This window comes from Miscanthus floridulus, chromosome 12 (genome assembly GCF_019320115.1).
Source record: "Miscanthus floridulus cultivar M001 chromosome 12, ASM1932011v1, whole genome shotgun sequence".
NCBI classification, from domain to species: Eukaryota; Viridiplantae; Streptophyta; class Magnoliopsida; order Poales; family Poaceae; genus Miscanthus; species Miscanthus floridulus.
In genome coordinates this window covers 53,727,499-53,735,076 of record NC_089591.1, presented here as the reverse complement: position 1 = coordinate 53,735,076, position 7,578 = coordinate 53,727,499, and the positions used below count along the sequence as shown (strand labels likewise).

Sequence of the window (7,578 nt, the reverse complement as noted above, 5' to 3'; positions counted from 1 at the left end):
ACAGACCTAAATGTATTTTGGCATCAATGCTTCCAAAATATAATTTTTTTATTTCTTATTACAAATATTTGTGTGGTAGATATTGCTTTAGTTGTGGTGAACTATTTTAACAGCTTTAGGTAAATCTCCAACGCCATAAGGAAATACAAGCATGTTCCTCCATCCGTTCTAAATTATAAGCCGTTTTGGTATTTTAGGTACATAACTATCAAACATAGTGTATATTTAAGTGCATTACAAAAGATACATATATCTACAAAAATCAAAACGACTTATAATTTAAAACAGATGGAGTATTATTTTAACAAGTGACATCATGAAGCACATGCATGCTGTTATTCTCTGTTTGTTGCCAAAAAAAACACATGCATGCTATCCGTGGGTTGCTCGGCTGGTCCTTGCAATAATAATTGCTCAAATAGTAGTATGCTTTTAGCCACTACATCACGCGATTCATGCAACCCGACAATTGCTCAAATAAGCTAAGCAGCCCAAATTTGATTAAAAAACGTTGTCATATCATTAAAAATGCCTATACAGCAGCCTATTAAATGGAGATTGAAAACTCACATGAAGCTTCCACTAAGAACAGCTCAGTGAAGAAGCTGCTTCTTCTCTTATACCTCATCATTAAATAGATTGCCATGTCCTCCTTTTTTTTTTTTTTTGCTTTTAGTGTCGGAAAGTGTTGAGACGGCCATTATTATGCATATAAATAGATGGGAGTGCAGAAACTCGCCCAATCGCCCTCATGACAGATCGCCATTCGCCAGGCCGAAGTGTTTTCTCCCGCCGTCCGGTGCATCTCATGCTATTTTTCCTCGGCGCTTGCATTTAACTGGGCACTCCTACAGTCCTACGTCCCTCTGTCCCTCTGAAGCAGTTGAAAGACTACGTCAGAGACTCGGTATCCGGTTCCGGACGATGATATGCTAGCCGCAATTCGCCTGCCTAGGTTTTTCCATATAAGAAAAAAACTGCTAAACATGTCTACATAAGGTGCTCCTCATGTGGAATTTGTGCGTGGTTTTGTTTGACTTTTTTTCCCCTGAAGACATGGGAAAAAAAGTAGAAATGGTTGCACTGCAATTGGCAAACTGGTAACATGCCGTAATATTGCTACCTTGACAACTAACCCTTGGCTTATGGTTTTATTCCTCTTTATAATTATATATATAATCAGCTACCAATAAAGACGTCCATACATATGGTACAACAAGATGTGAGAGCTATGATGCTTAAGGGACGCGCAATGCGAAGATAACGATCAAGGGAAAAATCTAGTTCTAGCATTCGAGGATATCTGGTCTTGAATTTGTATCCTCATCAGGTCCTTCTGCTCTTCGTTTGGTGGATATGCCATTGATGAAGGACGAATCCGGCACTTTGGACAGAGGCGACTTTTACGAAGTGCTACAAGTTCTAAATTCACTGCTGCTTTCAGAACTTGTCTTATATATTGAGTTTCTCTTCTACTTGGAAGCCTTCTATCCTAGGCTTGCTCAGATTATAATGCTTGAAATCATGTGCCGCCCAACTCAAGTGATCACTTTCCTTTTTATAAATTTCTCGCTGCATCAGCAATTCCTCCATGGTTCCTCCATGGTCCCACACACATGGTCCCACACCTGCAAAAAGAGACCAGGTTTATACTTCTCCATCGACCTCATTTGGACATCGATGTCTCTCCAACATTATTACATTTTGATCAATAGTATCTTAAAATTATATATATATAGATAGATATATATATTATTAATATTATTTTAAAGAGAAACAATTACATGCAAAAAGAGTTATTTTGACCTATATCTAATTTTTAGTCAGTGATGGTCAAAATTGAAATGATTGACTTAGTACATAGCTAAATTGACTTATTATTTAATTATAAGTTCAGAGGGAGTAGTTCCCATGAATGTCATTTGCTGATTGTTCAAATGATCATTTATCATCATTTAGACTGAAAACAAACATAATATATAGCTAGTCGTAAAGGAAAACATAATAGCTTTCTTATTTAGCTACAAATAGTATATATTTCTTAGAAGTCTTATTTCCAAGGGTGGAGATCGGAACATAAGAAAAGGAGATAAAAAGGAATAACATCAACTTTTACTAATCTTCCTCATTGGAGTTAATTAGAATGGTGTGAAAGTGAAGATATCCTAATTACAAAATCGACCAAAAAAATGTTTGGAGCAATTAGAAAAATAAGTGTACCTGTATCTTTATTTCCTTCAAGAGGGGCGCAGCTTCTAAGAAAAACATTGTCCAAGAGAGGTCACACTCTTCATGAATGCAACGTAGTGTAAGCATTTGAAGGTTACGCAAAAGACGAGCTAATAATGCTTTTGGCGCTTCAGGTTGAATCCAAATCTGCCCAGATAAATAAAGTACAAATAATCTTAAAAAGAAACATTACTTTGGACATAATAAAATCTTAATCACAAATTATTTTATCGTCAACTCACCTTTTGACCTTGAAAATTCAAATCCAGGTTTACTATGACCGCGTTACGGAGGAATTCACTTAGCCTAATATTTCTGTGGTAAATAGAACCCATAGAATTAAGGATTAGCACCGAAAGCTTTGGAACATAACCGAAGGTCAATGGATATGTATCATGTGAAGGACGCCAAGATTTACAGGTCAAATGAGTAAGCCTTGGAAGCCGATTGAGCTCAATCCTATTACATGCACAATCGATAATACTCAGCTGAGAAAGTTGCGGGTGCTCTATTTGTAAGACAGATCCAATCCCGGCATCACACCAGTTTAGGATAAGGTGTTCTAGCTTCTTACATGCAGAAAGCACATTAGGCATGTCAAACTCGCCAAGTCTCAGACAATATAGGCACAAGCTTGTGAGACCACCAAATGCCCGGGTATGACCATCCAAGAATGTCATGAAAAGTCTTCCATTCATGTATGATGTCTCTACTCTCTCTGGTATGATTGTGAAGTCTGCTCTAATGACCTCCCGGTTCGCCATGGCGTTATCCACAGCACGAACAATGTGAATTGATTCATCCCTCAGATAGAACTTTATGCTCAGGTAGTTGATGGTGTGCTGACTCTTATGTGCCAAGATACTCGCTGTGGCTTCAACCAATGAGACATTGGCTTGTGCCAACTCATCACATATATAATATTCTGAAGTGGCTTCCTCCTCAGGCTCATAGTTCTTCGAAAGCAATCCCGGCCGGAACATGCCTCCACCGCTTTGAAAGTACATAGGTGTTATATTTCTTAGCATCACTTTTTACTAGCATGATATCAGAAATACGTGGTTGATAATTATTAATGACATTTGTAAACTTAGAGAAAATTATATATGCTAAAGTAAAGAATCTGCAAGCGCACAGATAATATATCATTGTTGTCGGTGTTTCGAGTTGCCACCAGCTAGTTAATTTCTAATATTGCGCGTCTGGTCCGGATGGTGTGCTAAGATGACACGAGGTTTATACTGGTTCAGGGCAGAATGTCCCTACGTCCAATTCGTTGTTGTTGCTCGTGTTACTAGCACTGAAAGTTTATAGTAGGGGTTACAAACGGTCGAGAGAGGGACAATGTCCCAAATCTCTGTAGAGAGGAGCGAACGGGCGCCGAGGGCTCGGTCACTTCTCTGCTGGGTGCTTATGTGTCCTAATCGGTTCGGGGTTCGAGTTTGAATCGGTATGATGTGTTCCGATGCGATCGATTCAAGTCCGGTGCTTTTCATGAGACGCCCTGCTTTCTCTTTTATAGGCCAAGGGAAAGCACGGGTTATAGTCAAGGAAAAAGAGGAGAATGAGAAGGAGAGGAAGTCATCTAGGATCGTCGGGTCCTTCTTTTCCTTCACGCGAGTCCCACCGACCCTGTAGACGTCAACAAGGAACAGCTCCATGTCGTGGCCCTGTCCGTCACTAGCGCCATGCAGGCGTTGTCTCCCGGTCGTGGCGCTCCACTCCATCCTAACAGACGTTGTGGTGAACTGACACGCCTATCAGTGCCCGTATGAGAGTTAGGCAGAACAGCACCGGTACGCCCGACGCTGTTCCTGATGTGAATTCCCAGGTATGGCCCTGTCACGGCCATAGGTTATATCAGGGCATGCCGATCACCTCTCTGGTGTTAGAGATTTGACCCGAGCCCATTTGCTTGGACCTGGTGTGGTTGGCAGGCGGTATGAGTCTCCGTCGGGTGAGATGGATCCCTCGGCCTCAGGGTCGGTCGAGGCGAAGTCCTCCCCCTAGAGGCCGGTTGAGACGGAGCGTAAACCCAAGGGTTGGGCGAGGCGGAGCCTGTGGCCTCGGGGTCAGGCGAGGGGGAACCAGCCCTCAAAGGTCGGCGCGAGGCGGAGCCTGCCCCTAGAGGTCGGGCGAAGCGGAGCGCAGACCCAAGGGTCGAGTGAAGGCGGAGCCCACGACCTCAGGGTCGGGTGAGGCGGAGTCCTCCCCCTAGAGGTCGGGTGAGGCAGGAGCGCAGACTCAAGGGTCGGGCAAGGTGGAGTCCTCCCCCAGAGGTCGGGCGAGACAGAGCACAGACCCAAGGGTCGGGTGAGGCGGAGCCCGCAGCCTCGGGGTGGGGCTGAGGCAGAGTCCTCCTCTAGAGGTCGGGCGAGGCGGAGCGCAGACCCAAGAGTTCGGGCGAGGCGAAGCCCGCGGCCTCGCGGTCTGGCGAGGCGGAGTCCTCCCCCAGAGGCCGGGCGAGGTAGAGCCCGCAGCCTCAGAGGTCGGGCGAGGTGGAGCGCAGACCCAAGGGTCAGGCGAGGCGGAGCCTGTGGCCTCGGGGCTGGGCAAGGCGAAGTCCTCCCCCAGAGGCCGGGTGAGGCGGAAAACAGCCCTCAGAGGTCGGACAAGGAAGAGCCCGTAGCCTCAGAGGTTGGGCGAGGCGGAGCTTGTGCACCTGAAGGTCGGTTGGAGCTATAGTCGCGCTCTTGACTCCTCGAATGTATCCATGTTGATGGTTATTAGCTTCCTCCTCTTTGGGTACCTTAGTATTGGTCCCCAATAATTGTAGCATTTTATCCAGGAATATATCGAGTATCGTTATTTATATTTTATCCACAGGGAGGAGCTATGGGATTGTTGGTATAGAGATATTGACAAATATGTATACTGATAATAAAACCACTCTCATGCTATGGCAGGGGTAAGTCAAATGATAAATAAATGATAAGTATGAAGCATTGATAATAATTCCAGAGATAAAAATAGAGACTCATAAAATATAGTATGGCTAGGTAGGAGATTCAGTAAAAGTAAAAATATTCCTAAGTCATTCCTTATTTACTAAGTCTTTTATACACCCAAGTATATACGCTCTCATCTATAGCATAATTAACTTTGGATCTATGCATAAGGAACATTACTAAGGAAGATCAAGAACAGAGCTTGTCTCCCTTCGTAACTGTGTTCTACTTGCTCTACAAACGGGAAGTGGATTACAATGGACTCAACAACAGTGTCACATCCATGATCTACCACATGACCTAGAGTGGAAAATGCATCCACAGGTAAACAATATCTAAGCACCATGCTTACATAATGTTGACCACTTAACCCATGCGCATCTTGAGCTAAGCGCTTTGCGAAAATATGCATAAACTCATCATCAATCACAATTATATCAAGCATATAACTACAGCAAACTTGGAACATAATAAATAGCAACATAATATTGAAGTAGCACGAAGTCATAAATAAAGGGATACAATGGCTATACCAGTCTCCAGACGGCAGATCCAAAATCCTGAGCAATGGCACACACTCGACTTGAGCCTTGCTAGCGAGCCTATACTAGAACTTTGAAGAATTGGAGCTCTAGTCTCTTCTCTCAGAAAATCCTAATTTCTGGTCTACTCTTGACTTCTGGCAATGTGCTCTAAGGGGGGGGGGCAGGGGCTGGTTATATAGACCGGAGCATCAATCCTGAACCATCGGATCAAACCAACTTGAATAAACGGCGTAGATGCAATCCTTAAGGCGGTGGAGAACCGACATAACAACGGAGGGCTGACAGGTGGGACCAGGGGGCTAGCCAGCCTGCAGGTGGGGCCGGCCATCATCCTTTGTAGGTCTGCTTCGGTGGCGTGGCTTCTGGTGTCCTCTGGAACCTTCTGGAGTAGTTTTCGCTGCGGATAAGCGCGATTTTATTTAACGTTTTGATCCCCCTAGATGGTTTTCTGAATAAATCATGCAGAAAACACAGATTCACCAAAACTCGTGGAAATTGTTAGTTTAAACCCCTAAGTCTATGTTGGTGATTATATTTATATCCTTATACAAGTTTTATTGACGATTTATGATGGATGGATGGTAGCTACCATCAACAACAGGTCCTCACATCATCCCGTAGTTTTTCAAGCCTATCTAAAATAGTCGTGAGAGTGTGGTCTGGAAGTTCGCTAATCCTATCTTCCTGCTCATGTTCCTACATTGATGTTCGAATGAGTTAACAGGAGAGAAAAACAAATGCTATGCAGAGATACATGACAGAACATATATTACATATAGTATATAGTCATCAATATCAAACACGGCAGTACAGATCTAAGCATTACATGCACAACTTTTCTGGCTTGATTTCGTTTATTTTTTTTTATCCGGAACAGTGTTTTTCTCTCACAAATTCATCCAGTATTCCTCCAAACCATCCAGATTCCTCCTCCAGAATTCAGACAAGCGAACAGGCCCATAATAAGATAGCAGCCCCAACGAATTGCTACTAAGTTAGTGAAACTATCTCCAAAAGTCCCAAATTTGCCGTGTACAACAGCAAGTTTTTGCTCAGCATCACACAATTTGAGTCACGAGCTGAGCATCCACAGCAGCATAAGGGTTGAATAAGGAACAAGGCATAGATACCTACCTGGCCCTGCATCTGTGTGGCCTGGGTCTCGGCGGTCATCTGCTCTGCCCCCGAGCGGGTGGAAACCTTTTGGCCGAGTTGTCTCGGCATGTTCCTGTCGTTCGTCATATGCTTTCCCGGCGAAGTCGTCGTCTTGTCGAAGGGGAGAGCACGTCGTCGTCTTGCGGAAGGGAAGAGCGCCGCCGCGAAATCATATCTGGGTTACCTATAAAGGCCACACAAGATGTCCCTTTCCTGTTCGAAGTCGGATTTGGCGTCGTCCAACAGGGAACTCGAAGCCGGCTGATGTAGGGATTGCCCTGTTATGGCTGGTTCGTTTAATAAATCCTCTCTCCAAGAGGATCGGAGGGGACGAGGGTGGTCTTAATAACACTTTGCTATTTATCTATATGTAACAATATATCTAGATACGTAGCAAAATTGATGTAACAAAAAAAGTCAAACTGCTAATGTCCAGACGTGGGAACGGACGCCCACTTCTGGTCCGGATGCCCGCGCTGCACTCTGTTTTCCGCACGTGCCTGCACTCCACGCCCAAGCTCGCACCAGCACGCCTCCACCTGAACCACGCCCGCGCCGTTAAATTGCACACGGGGACAGCTCCCCTCCCCCCCCCCCCTCGCCGCTCTCACCCCATGTATCCCATGTGCAACATCCGATTTACTTTTAAAACATCCAGATGTAACACTTGCAACATACGTCCGAAGATAAATGAAACACTT

The 7,578-nt window shown here is 44.4% G+C and overlaps 1 pseudogene; it reads right to left on the bottom strand.

The window, feature by feature from the left end:
* Positions 1–1,261: 1,261 nt before the first annotated feature.
* Positions 1,262–6,946, bottom strand: LOC136495481 (uncharacterized; annotated as a pseudogene).
* Positions 6,947–7,578: the final 632 nt, after the last annotated feature.